Source organism: Antechinus flavipes, chromosome 2 (assembly GCF_016432865.1).
Source record: "Antechinus flavipes isolate AdamAnt ecotype Samford, QLD, Australia chromosome 2, AdamAnt_v2, whole genome shotgun sequence".
Classification (NCBI taxonomy): domain Eukaryota; kingdom Metazoa; phylum Chordata; class Mammalia; order Dasyuromorphia; family Dasyuridae; genus Antechinus; species Antechinus flavipes.
Window position 1 is genome coordinate 390,227,617 of NC_067399.1, and position 19,319 is coordinate 390,246,935.

The 19,319-nt window shown below is 35.3% G+C and overlaps 1 pseudogene; it reads left to right on the forward strand.

Moving 5' to 3' along the window:
* The first annotated feature begins 15,940 nt into the window (after window positions 1-15,940).
* LOC127546726 (protocadherin beta-11-like) lies at window positions 15,941-19,069 on the forward strand (annotated as a pseudogene).
* The last annotated feature ends 250 nt before the right edge of the window (window positions 19,070-19,319 follow it).

Sequence of the window (19,319 nt, forward strand, 5' to 3'; positions counted from 1 at the left end):
AGGCTTCATTGTCAATAAAAGGATGGGAAAAGCAGTACTGGGGTATAATCTTAAAAATGACAGAATGATGTCTCTTTGAATACAAGGCAAACTATTCAGTAGCATAGCAATACATATATTGATATAAAAAAAGACAAAAGTTGATTTTTTGTGAAGATTTATAACATCTCCTAGAAATAACATTCCCCTAAAAATGTCACCTTCATCTTAGAGAATTGAAATGCTAAAGTAGGAAATAAAAGGATAATTGGACTAAATGCAAGTTTGACCTTGGAGAACAAAATTAAGCCGAACAGAGAGTAATAGAATTTTGTCAAGATAATTTGCTGATCATATCAAACACTCCTTTTCAACAACTCAAAAGGTGACTCTACATATAAATATCATCAGTCAATACTGAAATCAGATTGATTGTATACTTTATCGCCAAAAGTAAAAAATAGCATTATAGTCAGCTAAAACAAGATCTGGAGCTGACTGCGTCTCAGGTCATGAGCTTCTTATTGCAAAATTCAGACTTAAATAGAAAATAGTGGGGAAACCATCAGACCGTATAGGTATAATTTAAAAAGCATCCCTATGAATATGAAGTAGAGGGGATAAATAAATTTAAGGGGTTAGATCTGGTAGAGTACCTGAAGTACTATGAACAAAATTGTTCAGAAGGCAGCAACAACAAAAATCTCAAAGAAAAGGAAGAGCAAGAAAGCAAAATTGCTATCTGATGAGGCTCTATAAATAAGCTGAAAAAAGAAGGGAAGGAAAAGATAAAGGAGAAAGTGAAAAATATACCAAACTGTACGCAAAGTTTCAGAGAACAGAGAGGAGAGAGATGATTTTCTTAAATGAGAAATGCAAAGAAATAAAAGAAAACAGTATAATGGGAAAGACAAGAGATCTCTTTTAAGAAAATTAGAAACATCAAATGAGTGTCTCATGAAAAATGAACATGATAAAACACAAAAATGCTAAGGATTTAGAAGCAGAAAAGATTAAGAAGAGATGGCAAGAACACACAAAAGAACCATACAAGAAAGGTTCTCACATCACTAATAATCATGATAGTGTGGTTAGTGATATAGAGTTAGACATCTTGAAGAATAAAGTCAAGTAAGCCTTAGAAAGCATTACTAACAATAAGGTGTATGGAGGTGATGAAATTTCAGCTAAACTACTTAAAATCCTAAAATATAATACTGTGATAGTGCTGCACTCAATATGCCAGCAAATTTGGAAAATTTAACAATTTATGTCTCATTCCTAAAAAAAAAACAACAGTAGGGAATGTTCAAATTACAAGACAATTGTGTTCATTTTATATGCCAACAAGGTTGTGCTTAAGATTCTGCAAGTTAGGCGTCAACAATATGTGAATCAAAAATTACCAGAAGAACAAGCTGGCTTTTGAGGAGACAGAGAAACTAAAGACCAAATTGCCAACATTTACTGGATTATGGAGAGAACAATGTAGTTCCAGAGAAAGATTGAAGGCAAAAGGGGGAAAAGGTAGTAGGAGGATGAGATGAATAGATAGTGCCATGGAAACAATGAACTTGAACTTAGACTTCAAGAGATAATGGAGAATAGAAGGATCTGGCATGCTGCAGCCCAAGGAGTTGAAAACAATCAGACATAGCTGAATGACTGAACAACAACAAAACTTACTACTACTAGCTCATATTTGCATAATATTATAAGATTTCCAAAGAAATTATGCAATCCAAGAAATTTTTCATTTATTCTTATCTACTATCTGCTATTTGTTAGCAATACACAGATAAAATTGAAACAATTTCTGATTTTTCTATTTGTTGGACTAAATTCAATATACATATTTTAAGTGCCTACTAGATTATTTTTCTTTTTTAACTTTGTCCATCTCAGTATTTCCCCCTCACACACAATTGAAAAAAAAAAAGAAACATGTCAAATAGTCATTTGACATAGTCATGTCAAATAAATTCTTACATTTGTCATGATCTAAAATGTATTTCTCTGGAATTCAAGTTGTTCATCTATCTGGAAAGAAGTGAGCATCATATTTCATATTCAGTCTTGTTTATCATTGCGTTTATCCCAGAACTAAAGTCTTTCAAATTTATTTTTGTCTATAATTTTCTCATTGTATAAGTTTTTTACAGATTCTTTTTCTGTTTTTTTTTTTTTTTTTTGCTCTAAGGAAATATTTGTATTTGTTAATTGTTGTCAAATGCATAATAACAAAAAAGAAAATTTAGTGAAAATTTTAATTCTCATATATCATATTTATGCCATTAGATACAATCATTTTAAAGCAAAGACAAAAACCCATTATGAGTATGGTTAATCTTTTGTCAATTAATGGCAATTCCATCATATAAACGTCTATGCTTATAGATAGGTCTTTGCACTTTAAGATATTACTACCTCACCTCCTTTGTTATTTTTCTCTTGCTTTCAGTAATTACATCATTTTAAAGAGAGAAAGAAATAACTTCACAATACAAAAGAAAACATATGTCTAGGGCTTTGAATGAGCAAACATTTTCCAACAGACTTCCAGTTTCCAAACATAACAAGGCAATTAATTGGTAGCAATGAAGGGATAGTAATGTACATATCACTCAGCTTTCATGATATGGTTCTAGTCCTTCAATTGCAAGGCATTCGTTATTCAGTCAGCCAAAAAGAATTTATTAAATGCCCACCTACTATATTCTAAGCATTGGAGATATAAAGAAAATAAAAATGCTATATACTTTTAAGTAGCTAACAGTTTAATAGGAGTGGTAGGGGGAAACAAAGTGCAAACTATGTAAAAACAAGATATATTCTGGATAAAATGAACAATAACAAAAACAGAGGGATGACAATATGACATTAAAGGGAAAGAAGAAAAGCTTTTTGTTAAAAGTGGATTTTTTAAAAATAACTTTTTATTGACAGTACATATGCATGGGCAATTTTTTACATTATCCCTTGCATTCACTTCTTTTCCAATTTTTCCTTTCCTTCCCTCCACCTCCTTCCCTAGATGGCAGGCAGTCTTATACATGTTAAATATGTTATAGTATATCCTAGATACAATATATGTGTGCAGAACGGAACAGTTCTCTTGTGCACAGGGAGAATTGGATTCAGAAGGTAAAAATAACCTGGGAAGAAAAACAAAAATGCAAACAGTTCACATTCATTTCCCAGTGTTTCTTCTCTGAGTGTAACTGATTCTGTCTATTATTGATCAATTGGAACTGAATTAGATCTTCTCTTTGTCGAAGAAATCCACTTCCATCAGAATACATCCTCATACAGTATCATTGTTGAAGTGTATAATGATCTCCTGGTTCTGCTCATTTCACTCAGCATCAGTTCATGTAGGTCTCTCCAAGCCTCTCTGTATTCATCCTGCTGGTCATTTCTTACAGAACAATAATATTCCATAACATTCATATACCACAATTTACCCAACCATTCTGCAATGATGTTGCATCCACTCAGTTTCCAGTTTCTAGCCAATACAAACAGGGCTGCCACAAACATTTTGGCACATGTGGGTCCCTTTCCCTTCTTTAGAAACTCTTTGGGATATAAGCCCTGTAGTAACACTGCTGGATCAAAGGATATGCACGGTTTGATAACTTTTTGGGCATAGCTCTCCAGAATGGTTTGATTCGTTCACAACTCCACCAACAATGCACCAGTGTCTTAGTTTTCCCGCATCTCCTCCAACATTCATCATTATCTTTTCCTGTCATCTTAGCCAATCTGATAGGTGTGTAGTGGTATCTCAGAGTTGTCTTCATTTGCATTTCTCTGTTTAATTGTGGAATACTTTCATATGAGTGGAAATAGTTTCAATTTCATCATCTGAAAATTGATTGAGATTAGAATTTCACAGAATAGATTTTCCTAAATTATAACATCAATGAGGTGTCTGGTAGTTTTATTTATCTTCATTATTATTATTATTATTACTGAGGCAATTGGGGTTAAGTGACTTGCCTGGGATCACACAGCTAGGAAGTGTTAAGTGTCTGAGGCCAGATTTGAACTTAGGTTCTCCTGACTTCAGGGTTGGTGCTCTAACCACTGAAACACCTAGATGCTCCAAACTGATAGATTCTTAAAGAAGCACATGATAGAGATAATGTGTGTTTGCATTTGAACTGAGAAGAAAGAACTTGAAAAATGCACCTTTTCAGCCTTGGAGGTTACATTGCAAGTAATACAAAGAAAGAAAGAAAAAGATAAAGAAAATCAGCTCATTTTATATATACTACAAAGGTAAGGGCATTCACCACCACCACCACCATCCACCGAAAATCATATACCCTTTTATTCTAATAAAATAATATTAATAGGAAATAATATTAGTAATATTAGAGGAAGCTCATAAATTCCTTATGTTTTCTCTAGAAGGGTACAGTACCCAAGCTTACTCAACCGTGGAAAATTGCTCTTCAGTTACTTCCAAAATAGAGTCTGTAATCTCATTAAGTTAATTGAGAAATCAATTGGATCAGAGGTTTCCTTAATTCAGCTTCAAATTAGTAAGATTATCTCAAATAGGGATCATCATTATGTGAGAACAAAGGGAATAGAAATTAGGTCAATCACTAATAGAAAAAAACATTTATGGGTTTTGACAGATTTATTAGCTAGTTAATGTTACATTGACTAACACTTTTTGGCTATGATAATATACTTGTGTGTGCACATATATATGCACCCATACACTAAAGCCTAGATACATTCCTATTTAGTCAGCAGTTATCACTCACAGAACCACAAGATTTAGAGTAAGAATAGATCATAGGGATCATGTGGCCCAACCTCCTCTTTAAAAAACAAAAAACAACCAATGTTAGAATTTTAATGATAATATAAGGCATACTATATAGAATTTGTTAAAATAACAACATTCACAAAAGATCTAGAATATCAAGGGAAACAACAAAGAGAAAAAATAGGAATGATTTTTAGCAAGGATTCTCATTTGCAATAGATTTTCTATGGTGCCATGGTTTTGACTGTAGGCAGTTTCATTTCTTTGCCTTATTTCTGAGGTCCATACATGAGATAAGGGTTCTCCTCTAGGAATCTCTCTTTCTTTGCTTCCTTTTTTTGGTTGCAAAACATATTTCCACATTATCTATGTGAAAGAAAACACAGACCAAAGAGACCCATTAAAAATTAAGAAAATGCAAAATAGTATGCTTCAATCTGCATTCAGACTCCAACAGTTGTTTCTTTGAAGATGGATAGCAGTTTTCATTGTGAGTTCTTTGTCATGGATCAATTTTATTTTTGAAAATAGTTATATCATTCTCAGTTAATCATTTTGCAATATTGCTTTTACTGTGTACGATGTTTTCCTGGTTTTGTTTACTTTATGCTACACCAATATATTTAAATCTTTGCTTTTCTGAAAGTATCATGCTTGTGATTTCTTCTAGCCCAATGGTATCACATTACAATCCTATATCATAATTTGTTCAGCCATCACTTAAATAATGAGCATCCTCTTAATTATCAATTCTTTGAACTGTAATAAATATTCTTGTACAAAGAGATCCTTTCCATTGAAAAAAAATTCTAGTAATTCAACTTCCTCTTTTTACAGATGAGGAAAGTGAGAAACAGAAAATCTAGCCAACCTCACATGTAGTAAGTAGTAGTACCAGTATTTGAATCCAGGTTCTCCGTCTCCAAACTCAGTGTTCTTCTTTCCTCCAATTCCCATCCTTAATCACATATAAGGGAAAGGAATGCATATCTCTCATGCCATTACAGAGAAGCAGAAGTCATGCAATTTTGATAAATTGCTTTTATGAAGATTATAATTTATCATAATCTTTTTGCAACTTGGAAAGAGGCTATATTTCCTCTGAAGGTAAAATATCATGCCCAAATACTTCTCCCAACTGCATTTATTCATTCTCATGAATTAGGTCACTAGATGGCAACTGCTACTTTCAGGATTTTTTCATTTTTAGTCATGTCTAACTCTTGGTAACTACTAGGTTCTCTTGACAGACACTGGGATGATTTGCCATTTCCTTCTCCAGCTCATTTTAAAGGCAAGGAAATAGAGGCAATTAAGGTTAAGAGATACCCAGAGTCATACAACTAGTAAATATCTGAGGCTAGACTTGAATTCAGGTCTTATTCCTGATTCCAAGTTGATTCTAAGCTTGGTACTCTATCCACTTCACTACTTACCTGCCTCACTTACAGTTACTATATAACTCATAAGCTTTTAACCATTATGCTTCAAATTAACAGTCAACCTAGACAGAATGAAATCTAAGCAAAGGTATTTACTGAAGTATAAAATAAAATAGTAGCTACAAAACATCCCCTTCTCATATAACTGAGTTTTGCTCTCCTACAGACACATAGCATCTGTGGGAAGAATGGGGACAAAGTTAGAATACACTGTTAGTGAAGCACATATGCTGAGAACGTATACAATTGTAACAGCAAGTTAAAATTTGTTTTTATGTTGTTGGGTGAAAAAGAAATGGAAACGAATTTAAGTGCTTATTTTGTGCAAAACATTGTGCTGAACATTGGATGCAGAAAAAAAAAGACATGACATTGTTTCTGCTCTCAGAAAGCTCACATTTTATCAAGACAAACAAGACAAATAGGAAGTTTCAACTGCAGGTCAGATGGAAAGGTTCTGTGCTATTTAGGATGCAGCAGCAAAGCAGAAGACAATGTATGCCATTTTATATCATTCTCATTAAAAAAAATCAATTTCTGATGGCAAGCAAGTCAACAGTGATAAGATCTTGAGTTGTGAAAACTTTCTTTTCTGAAGCATCAGTTACTGTAGCCATGCAGGGGATGAAAGTTGTATCACATGAAGAAGCTTTTGCCAAGATACAGTTCCACAATGGTTCCTTCAGACAGTGGTTGCAGGGTCTAGTTTATGATGCTGTTCTGCAGCTCTTGGGGTTTTCTGCCTTTTGTGGCAATTGCTCAGTGATTGGTGTCAGTGATGGAAGGGATGGCAGATTGCTCCCAATGTTCACTGATGGGTGAAAGAAAAATGGAATGGGCTGGGAGCAGGGCCAGTGGCTCAGGGAGCAGTGCTATTCAACCTCTTAGGTTTACCTGCACATTGATAACAATTGGTTGTTGGTATTGATGGTGGAAGTAGACATGGTGGGATCCTTCTCCACAAAAGTTTTTCCCTTTATGATTTCTGGGGCTAGTATTAAAGTAGGGCCGTTGTTGGCATTTCTACTTCAAGGACTTTTCAATTCAGGGTCTTTGATTGTTTGAGGAGTTAACAATTCTTTTTTCCTTGTTGAGACTGATGTAGTTGTACACCAGATGGTTTGCTTGTCTATGTATTCAACTCCCCTTTCTCTGTTTCAAATAAATGTTTCCTTTATGTGCTGGTCACTCTTCTCACTGCCTCATCCATGCTTGTATAATTTTCTCACTCTATTGAAATATAACAGGCCTTGTCTTCACCCCATACTAGTATATTCCTCCTTTGCCTTTTTTTCCCTCCTCTTCAAACTCTCAGACAAGAATAAATTCATTCCCAACAGTCTGTTTTTCCTATTTATTTCCCTCAATATCTTTTAAATATCTTAAGGTTTTTAAAAAGATACTTGTTTCTTCTTCCCCATTAGATTGTTAGCACACAACTCCTTCAAATTGTATAAACAAATGTACATTTCTAGGTTTGTCTAGGTTTATATTTTGAAGTTCCTACTCAGTTCTGGTCTTTTAATCAGAAATATTTAAAGGCCCTCAGTTGCAGCCATTTTAAAGCTCATGGAATATAAGTCCTTTGATCTCAGAAGTGAGAAGCAGGAGACTCATAGGGTGTGAAAAGAGCTCCAGTTTCTTATGCCGTGCAGCCTTGTTGATAGACATTTTTGCAAGCGTGATCAGCTTGTGAACAGTAGGCAATCCCAATCACCATTCAGAGAAGCAGTTCCTGGGCTTTGCTTATACATAGTATCTACCAGTGGGAGGAGAACCAATCTAGCAATTTAGCAGCTCACTCACAGGGGAGAGAGGCCGGTTCAAGCATCCTTCTTTACGTAGCCACTGGCTTTGATCCTCAGCTTACACTGATCAGTGCTCCTTGCTCAACAAGAGTGTTTCTGCAACTGATAGAAAACTTATTGTGCAACAAAGGTCGAGGTGGCCTCGGTACTCCCTCTTAGCAGGGTCCCATAACTCACCAGCCCTCTGCTTTATCAAAGAGCCATTTTTTCTCTTGTAATATTACACTCAGTTTTGCAGGAAATTAATCCTTATTTTAAGCCTATGTTCTTCTACTTTGGAAATACAGTATTCAAAAATATTCTTCAATTTTTAGTAGAAACTGCCAAGTTTTTTGTGTGATACTGACTATAAGTCCTTGATACTTAACTGTTTCTTTCCAGACACTTGTAATGATTTTTTTCCCCTCCTTTGATGTGAGGACTCTGGATTTTGGCTATGACATCATCAGGACTTTTCTTTTGGAGGTTCATTTCAGGAATTAATAATAGATTCTTTACCTTGTCCTCTGATTTTAATAGAGTTGGACTATGATTTCTTGAAAATGATTTTTTGAAATATAATATCCAATATCTAAATATTCTCTCTGTGTGTGTATGTGTGTGTACTCCTTAACTAGATCAGTTGCTTTTCATATCAGATAGCTTACATTTTTTCCTTATATAGTTTCTATTTTTATTACATATCTTCTATTTTCAGTCTTTTTATTCTTTTCTAAAACTTCAAGCTGCTTCATGGAATAATTGATTTTTATTTGGTCTATTTTGTTCTATTTATTCTAGTTTTCAGACATTTCATTTCTTGGACAAGATTAACCATATTTTCTTCTAAGCTACTTATTTTCCTTCCAATTCTTTTGTTCAAGAACTTTTCTTTCATTGCTTACTGTTGCTTCATTTCTTCAAAGAAGTTTTTGTGGAAACTTCATTTTTTTTTTCTTTTCAGTTTTTGCTTGCTATTGTCATGGAATTAGAGTTGCAATAATTTGTGTTGGAGGAAGGAACCAGAATGAATTTCCATAAGGAAAGTCTCAGCTCCGCCACTACTTTCAGGGAAAGAGGTGGTAGTTCAGGGTATTATTACCAAGGTTTCAGACCCCAGGAAACATTCCCTTTTTTCTGAATTAATATTCTATTTTTTCTCCTTTCCATCTTTACACACTCTTATTGAAAAATAAAGATACCCACCCATTCATTAAAAAAAAAAAAAAAACTCAGGTAACAACCATGTGCAGATGGTGGCACAGTGGTTAAAGTGCTAGGTCTAAAGTAAGGAAAACCTGTGTTCAAATCCAGACACTTACTAGCTTATGACCTTGGAAAAGTCACTTAATGCTGTATGCCTCAGTTTCTTCAATTGTAAAATTAGGGTAGTAATAGCATCTATCTTCTATGGTCGGTGTAAGGATCAAATGAAATAATATTTGTAAAGCACTTAGCACATCATTTGGTCCATACTAGGTGTTTAACAAATGCTTATTTCCTCCTCTTACCACCTCCAAACAAAATTAATTCCTGCATTGGCCAAATCTGAAAAAATATTTATTGGTGAATATAAATGTCAGTCAGGCAAATTTTAGAAAGGGGTACTCATTGAGATGTCATAATAAGAAGTTGGTACAAACTCTCTCCCTTTCCCCCTCAACATACTCTTTCACACTAACACACTGAGCCCAGGGGAAAGGGTGCTTAAGCCTAGAGGGCACTTGTAACAAAGGAGTAACTCACTGCTTCCAGTTGCTGGTGGTCCTTTTCTCCCCTTTATATAGTGCTCAAGGATTTCCTTCTTAGTTATGATGTAGTTTCTCTGATTGACTCCTTGTAATTTCCTAAATCTATCTTCCTTATTTCATTCAATCTGTCCTTGTCTTACTGATTTCAGCTATTCCAGTGGCACTGATGGGAAAGTGACTATCTCAGTCAATATAATTTAAATACTTTCACCTCCCTAGCATTAGGCACTTGACTCTCTGCTTTTAACTATCTTTATGTTTTGTACAAACTCCAGAATGCATAACCAAGCTCTTCATCCATTCCAAACACATTTCTAATTTTACCTATTGAAGTGTTTAGGTGGTGAACAATCAAGATGCATTCTCACACGATAAACATATCAGTGCTATTACTCCAAGTGGGGAGAATAATTTTCTAGACTGCTTTTCAATCTTGCATGTGTTAATTGTAGATTTGTGGTTAGTATAATCAGTCAAGCAAGACTATTTCATTATATAATAAGAGTTACAAAATTATTTATATTTTGCGATTCATTGATAATCCTGCAATTATTACACTTTAAAGATGTTTTCAATATATGGAAAAGCTAAGTAAACAGAAATATTTCCAGCTACCCTAGGCATAATAGCAAAAATCCAACAAAGGGGGAATTGTCAAACAAAATGTGGTATTTGAAAGTTAATGGAATAATACGGCATGATGAAATTTTAAATATGAGTACAAAGGACATGGAAATATGTAATTATTCAGAATGAAATAGAAAAAAACACACAGACTATAACATGCAAATAAGAAAAACATCAAGAAAAACACCCAAACACACGGAATGAAGTTCACAAAAGGATGCAATAATAAACAAGACAATTGGGTTAATGACTTGAAAATGTCAATGCGTTTGAAAAAAAATTGATTTATTTAAAAATTATCTTTATTTCCAAAAATATTCCTTTTCCTTCTTCTAAATATAAAAGCATTCACAATAGCAAAGAACAAGAAGAAAAAAGAGAAAAACAATTCAGCAAAACTAATCAACAAATGAATAGAATCTGACAGTATTGTGAAATAATAATCTTTCTGTGGATCATCTAGGATTAGTTTGACATTTGAGGAGCAACTAGAAGTTTTTGTTTGTGTTTTCCCTTTTATTGAGTGGCCAAAGCATATAGGATCAAAGATTTTAAGGTGAAATGGGCTCTTTGGCCATTGAATTAAACACTACTCCCTATTTTACAGATGAGAAAATTGAGACACAAACAGGTTTAAGATTCTTGCAAGATCTTAAGATTCTTAAGATCAAGCAAGTAGTAGTGTGTCATGAGACAGGATTAAAATTTAAGTCTTTTTCACCCTTAGTCCTTGTACTCTCCACTTTACCACAATGTTTTTTTATTTCTCATGTAAAGGTGCCAGATCTTGTTCTCAGTGGTTCATTAGAAATAACCTATGCAGATAACATGTGTTGTTAGAAGTCCTTGAAATATGCTTCTTGAAATGGCTATTACACATGCAATATTCCACACTCTCTACATGTTTGAAGTCAGGACAGAAATACATTTACCATTTCCCCATAATCTGCTCCCAATTTACCTTTTCATCTTTGTTACACATTCCTTCATGCACTCTACATTCCAACTAAGCTGTTTTTATTTTTTAACTCTTCTTCATGACACTCCAGTTCTCAGCTTAATTTCTTTACATTAACTCTCCTCCCTGTCTAGGACTTCCTTTTCACTTATATCTCAGATGAATTCCTACTTTCCTATGAGATAACTCACATGCTATCTATTTCATGAACTCTTTCCTGCTCCTCAAAGCAAGTGTAGTCCTACAACCACTGCCAATTGTTTTGAATTAATTTTGTAGATGTATTGCATATGTGTATACATGTATGTATATATGTGCTCTTCTTGCCCCATTTAATAATAGGAAAATTGCACTTTTTTTTTTTTTTTTACTAACCCAAGTAGCTATCACAGTGTCTGGCATATTATAGGCACTTAATGATTGATAGTTGATTCTGTAAAATATGTATCCAACTATAATGATTTTGTTTCTATTTCTTTGCTAATACTAAAAGGCTACTATGAATGTTTTGGGTACAGAAGATCTTTTTGTCTTTGACCTCCTTGGTATTGTGGGGATTGAAATTATCCCACCAACATTAAAAGAGACTGAGACAGAGATCTGAGCTAATGATGATTTATGAAAGGGTCAATGATCCCATCTAATAAAGACCTCAGATCTTCCTCATGATCTGAGAAGCCTTCTTCTTCCATGGCCCTCTTTTTATAGGGCCAGATATCCAGTCATTCCAGAACAGCTATACCAAATATAGAATAATTCCACTGATTGACATATGATGCAAATAAAATAAGCAAAAAAAAATATGTCAATAGGATCACAATTTGGATAAAGCAAGGATAGCTCCACACAAGATGAGCAGACTTCTCCTTAGGTTGAGTTAGAGGAAATGGTACAAGCTATCACAGTCAGTGAGCTAAATGGTCATAAGATGGTCATCTGCTCCTATTGGACAAATGACTGATCTGAGGTACAAAACTATTTTTGTACTTTCCATGTAGTGGTCACCTCTGCCATGCTGAGTTTGATCACCATGAGAAGGAAAAACAAGAGTGGAGAGAGAACCTTTAGTTAATTTTCTGTACTTAAGCAGATTTCTGTAGAATCTGCAGCTCACATCTCTGGGGCTTTATATACAAAACTTTGATATGATTCTATCAAGTTGATTAATACTGATTGAAGTAAAATAGGGGTTCAAATAAATCATCTCTCATGCCTAATTGTGGGATCTCCGGGACAAAGAGTATGGACAATTTAGTCATTTAAAAAAAAAGTCAAACTGTTTCCAGATCGTTGAATTGTGAATTAATTCAACTCCATCAACAGTGACACATTTTAAAAATAAAGGGCAAGTTGCCCATGCTTATGGTTAACCATTTATTTATAATAATTTTTTTCCTGCTTTGCCTTGTGTGTTCATATATATGTATATATTTGCTTGCACATTTTTGTTATTGGATGGCTATTTAGTATAACAATATATTAATCAATAAGATATAGATTTTGTTTCCTGCACTTAGAGGAAATAATTTTAAGCTGTGGGTATAAATAGAGAAAAAGTATGACTGGTCAGGAGAAGCATATTTATAGTTGTCTTGTTCATAAGAACTAAAGAGGTTGCAAAACTTCCTTCCTTCCCTCAAGACAAAATTTAAATAACCTGAAGAGTCTTTGGCGCATCTATTCTTCACCTCTTTTAAAAAGTGCCTTTTGTGGGAAAATATTAAATTGAGTGTTCCGACGCCTGGTGGCACTGTAGGCTAAGAAGGAGAAAAGAGGGTTCTGCCTCCCTCAACCTCCATCACAGGGAAACATTGTCTTTCCGGAAAGACAGGCGCTTCCTGAGAGCAAAGCGAGGGGAGATCTAAATCTCTTCACTTGGATAACTGAGACTGTTTTTTTTAAGCTGAAGAAGGATGCAATTAGCAAGGCACAATGCAGGTTATGCTAGACACACTTCGGCGGGTAAGGAAAACACTGTTTCTGGTTATTTTACTGTATGTGAGTGATGTGGGCTTGGAGCTTATGGGGGCTCTATGGTGGCGAATGTAGCAAAGGCCCTGGGACTGAAGGTGGGGGAGCTGGTAGTTCCCCAGCTGGGTTCTCTTAAAGCATACATAACAAAGCGTATTTGCTGCTTAAAGATGATTTCGAAAGACCCGAGATGTGCTTTTAAAATGAGAAACTAGATTGGGAGGAGCTAAGTTGTCTCTCCAAACGCTGTGTACTGCCATTCAGTATCTAACTCGAAAGCTCTTTGCACTTCATCCAGATTGAAACACAAATGACCGTGTTCCAGGACTTAAAGATTCCCCTGATCATCCGTGAAAGCACCACTTCTCGGTCTGCGCCACAGCTCGAAACTACACTGAACATAGACTAGGAAGCAATCAGATCCCATTTTCTATTTTCACAACAGAATTGGAGTTATAGCGGAGGGCAGAATTTCCATTGAGTTAGTGTTAAATACGGACAAACCGTTTTATCCGAGAATGGATAGCGTATCTGAACCCCTATCAACAACTTCCCAAGTCCTCATCGAATTTGTGGAATTTAATGAGAATGGACAAAAATCATGGAGAAATAGCTTACCTATGTACTACTCTATCCATAATGCTAGCAGAATTTTTTGAAAATAATTAAGTATCTGTTTATTTTCTCTCAGAGTGCATTTGATTTATGGAACAATTCCCCTTAATTGTAAATATAAAGCCCAGTAACAGTGGAGCCTTTTGACTATGAATCCGAATGATTATTTCTCTTAGCTGACCATGTGATCATTTAGCATCTCAAGACCTGACCTGGGACTATTTTTTTTTAATCCCAAAACCAGTATTCCGAGATATCAGCTAAAAGGAAAAAAAGTAATAGCCTTAGTAATGGGAAGATCTGGGTTCAAGTTAACACCTTTGATACCTAACTAGTTGAGTATGACCTTGAGCAAGTAACAACAACCTAGTGATCTACTCAATTCTCAAGCCTGATAGTTGCATAAATTCCTGCATTAATTGAGGAATTTTTGTCACGAGGAAGTTCTATGTACCAATGAAATCATAGATTTAGTTCATATGGCCTCCTCGATTTAAAAAGAATTACCTGCGGAAAAAGAAAGAATGGTTCGCCACATATAAGAGAATTTTGCACTGAAACTTCCTATGGAGAACTACTACAACTTGGTAAACCAGGGAATAATGGACAAAGAAAGCAAAAGCATATAAAATATAGCCATTGTGCTTCTTCATATCCTACAGGTCCAAATAAGGTATCTCAAAACCAGTATGAGAATCTCCTCGTCTGCTTGTGTCTTCTCCTCATTTCTCTGCACTTCCATCAGTTATACTATATTCATGCTTTACCAATGAAAGAAGAAGAAACATAATACAGACTGGAACTACTTCAATCAATTTCTGGCCTCTGGATGACATCCATATTGGGAACCTGTCCCAATTGTGTCTGACCAATCAGTTGGGAAAAACTATAGTGCTGGGATAGAGAGGAAAATCTTAATTCTAATCCAGAGTAATAATTTCTTCATGTTCCCATTCTAATGTTTCCTCACTCCATTTCTATTACAAATGCCATAATCTAGTTACTAATGGATTAACATGTTTATATTCATAAACATTCTTTTTTCTTCTTTATCCTTAGAAATAATATAGTTGTAAAATATTGGAGTTGGAAAGAATGATAGAGATCCAACTCTTTCATGTTACAAATGAGAAAATAGATAGAGAAACTAAATGACTTGCTCAAAATTTTAGAGCTCATTAGCCGCAGAGCTTAGCTTAAAGTTCTAATCTTTTAATGCCGAAGTTCTCAGTCTTTCCATTCTGCCTTTTCTTCTTTGGTATTTTCTATGCTTCCCTATTTCAATTAATATATTTTTGAAGTTAGGATGATCATTCTTTCCTGTTTAAGGAACAGATTTCAAGATTTTCAATACATTTTTTAAGTGGATTTCCAAACAACATGCACTACTGGAAGCAAATGCATCAGAGATATCCAGCCATGTTATATCTTCAAGGATACAGAGAAAGTTATCTAGTTCAACACTCCCTATTATGAAGACATTTCCTCTCCTCTACCCTCAACAGGTGTTTAAATTTTTATTTAAATATTTCAAGTGATGAAGAGTTCAGTATCTCATATTGAAATTATTCCATCTTAAAAATATTTGAAAATTTTGCCTCAACTTCATCTTAAGTATGTCTTTCAGTATACTTCACTAATGAGTTTTACACAGAAGTCTGATCACTTTGCTACTTGACAGTCCTTCAAATATCTCAAGATATATATATATTTCCCCTCTCCATTTTCATATCAAAAATCAAATTTTCTTTTCTGGCTTCTTCCTAATATGGCTACTAGATGAGCTCTAGTTTATTCCTCTTAAAATGTGTCACTAATAAGTAAACATTATTTTTGAAAGCATGTAATCAGACAAGTGAAAAGTGCAATAGCTTTCTATTGCATGCAACCAAAGAATGCAAAATGAATTTTTGGCAGGTGGATCACACCTAGCCTTGCAGCCAACTACATGGAAAAGCTAAATGGAATGCTGTGAAAGACTTACATTGAAAAATGTGATAAAAAATCAAATAATTATTTAAGTACTTGTGGATTCAGGACCATCTTAGCATCCTATTCATGATCTAGTTGTTGCAATGAGGTTTTTTTTTAGAGCAGAGTTTTGAAATTTCATTATGACATCAATGTGACAAAGTGAGAAAGGAAGATATGCACTCCTCTTTCTGAGACATAATATCCTTTATATTAGTTAAGAATTCTACTTTCCACTTAATTATGTCTTCTCTAATTTTGAAATCATTTTCACTGATATTTGTGTTAGTAAAAGCACTTGTCCCAAGCTAGCCACGGTTACATATAACTCTCCATAATAATTTGGGCATATGTGTGATATTGATGTGTGGTGTCTACAGAAAAATCAAATAACACGCCCTTTTAACTACAACTAGAGCTCAAAATATCCACTGGAAAACTAAACACATAAGGTCTTATCGCCTGAGAAAGCAAATTGAAAACTGATTGAGAAAGTAAAAGAAAAGCAGGACGCATGGTGGTGCTGAAGGATAAGGAGAATAATTGTTCTGTTAAAAACAAAACAAAACAAAAACACAACATCCTCCATTATTCTGTGACTCGGATTGGCTTTAACTAGCCCCAAACAAAACAAAACAAAAACAAAAATCAAGTTTTGTTAGCAGGACCTGGTGGATAGTAAGGACCCCAAAGGAGTTATTTATTCATAGGCTATTGGAGTGCCCAGAGGTGTGGATTGAGATAAACCAAGCATATTTTCCAAGGGGTCAGTATGGAAGTAGGCAAGAACGCAATAAAGACAAGTCCTGATTTTCTTTGTTTTCCTGTGCATGTCTAAGGCAGGTTCAGAACCCAGGGGGTTTTCTATGGCAGAGGAAATGGAAAGTGGTTCTTTTGTAGGCAATGTGGTTAAGGCCCTAGGTTTAGAAATAGGGGAGCTATCTAATAGAGGCGCTCCAATTGCTTTTAAAGGAGACAAACAATATTTGCAACTCAATCATGAAACCTGAGATCTACTCATAAAAGAGAAAGTGGACTGGGACTAATTGTGTGGATCTACCGATTCTTGCATTTTAACTTTCCAGATATTGTTGGAAAACCCATTTCAAATTTTTCTTCTTGAGCTACTAGTACGAGACGTAAATGCTCATTCACCTATGTTCCTGGACAGTGAGATGCTCCTGAGAATCCTCCAGAACAGTGCTCTGGGAAAGATAATCTGTTTAGATGGTGCATAGGATTTGGACGCTGGGACCAACAGTCTCCAAAATTACACCATTAGTCCTAATTCCCATTTCCAAGTTCCAAGTGCACGCAATGACGGCAGAAAGTACCCGAAGCTGGTGTTGAGCAAAAGTCTTAATACAGAGGTACTGGATGAGATCCGTTTAATTCTCACCACCGTGGATGGTGAGTCCCCACCCAGGTCTGATAATGTTCAAATTCGAGTTCTCGTAGTCAACGATAATATCTCTGAGTTTGACCGACAGAATTATAAGATGAAGATTCCTGAAAATAGTCTCTCTGGCTCGCTGGTTGTGGAAGTGCATACTACAGATTTAGATACAGGAAATAATGGAGAAATAATTTACACATTTTCTTATGCCTCTGAAGACATTCGGAAAAACTTTAAAATAGATCGCTCTTCAGGTGAAATTTCACTAATAAAACTAGTGGATTTTGAAGTCATTTGGTTTTATGAAATAAATATTGAAGCCACAGATGGTGGGGGCCTTTTTGGAAAATGCACAGTCTTAACCATGTGATAGATTTGAATGATAATCTGCTCAAACTAACCATGTTCTCACTTACCAATCCTATCCCAGAGGAGTTCTCCGGAGACTGTGGAAGCTGGAGAAAATGGGAAAGCAATTTGCTCCATCCAGGATGATATTCCTTTTTCCTTAAAACCTTCTTTGGAGAATTTTTATATGTTAGTAACAGAGGGATACTGGACAGAGAGAGCAACGCAAAATATAACATCACTATTACAATCATGGATTTGGGATCCCCAAGTTTCACATCGGAGCACAATATCACGGTACTCATTTCTGGTGTCAATGATAACTCTTCAGTTTTTACTTAGAGAACGTACAAACTATACCTTCAGGAGAATAACAGTCCTGCCCTCCGTAGTGGCAGTGCCAGTGCCAGGGACTCAGGAATCAATGCCAAAGTAACATACTCTCTGCTGCCTCCGGAGAGTGGAGAACTGCCTCTCTTTTCCTATATTTCCATCAACTCAGACAATAGTCATCTCTATGCTCTGAGATCTTTGGATTATGAAACCATCCAAGCTTTCCAGTTCACTGTGAGGGCAACTGATGATAATTCCCCATTTTTGAGTTGCCAAGATCTGGTTCAGATCGTGGTACAGGATGAGAATGATAATTCTCTCTGTGTGCCATGTCCCCTGCAGAATAGCACAACTCCCTGCAATGACCAGGTACCTAGAGTTACAGAGCCAGTTATCTGGTGACCAAGGTGGTAGCTGTGGATAAGGGATGGGGACAGAATACCTGGCTTTCCTACCAGCTGCTCAAGGCTACAGACCCAGGCCTCTTCACTTTGTGGGTCCACAGTGGAGAAGTTTGCATAGCAAGGCCCATCAATGACAAAGATGCCATCAAGCAGAGGCTTCTAGTTCTGATAAAGAACAATGGGTAATCACCTCTGTCCACAATGACCACAGTAAATGTACTCCTGGTGGATGGCTTTTTTGAGCTCTATCTACAGTTACCAAATGCATCTAAGGAACAAGTCCAGACTCATTCCCTCACATCTACTTAGTCATTTCCTTGGTCTCTGTTTCCTATCTTTTCCTGGTCTCTGTTATTATCTTCATCACTATTCTGGATGCTCCTGCTGGCGGTAGATTTGATCCATATGGTCCTTTCCCAGGTTATGTGGTTAATGTCAGTGGAACAGAGACCTTGTCCCAGAATTACCATTATAAGATGTGTCTGACCAGTGGTTCATCAACTAGTGAATTCAAATTCCTGAAGCCCAATATCCTGAGGAACCCAACTCAGGATAGTAGGAGGGATTTGGAAGAAAACCCATCTTTCAGGAATAGCCATAACTTCCTTCAGTTAGGGATAGAGATATTTTGCAGTGCATTCCTATTATATTTTGTCATTGTTTCTATGCTTTTATTTTCTATTCTTCTGTGTCAGAGATAAATTTATTATTAAAAACATATATCATAATAATCTTTCATTTTCTCCTTTCTTGTTCTGTTCTTTTTTTATAATTTTTTTCATTTCCTTTTTGTATTTGAAACAAACCTGGATGAAATTCAAATACAAAAGGAACTAATATTAAATACAATTTCCTAATGACAATAAAGAAAAAGAATTTACAATACATTATGATTAACAGGTCCTTACTGAAAAAGCAAGGATAAAGTCAGGCAAAATTCACTCAACCTCT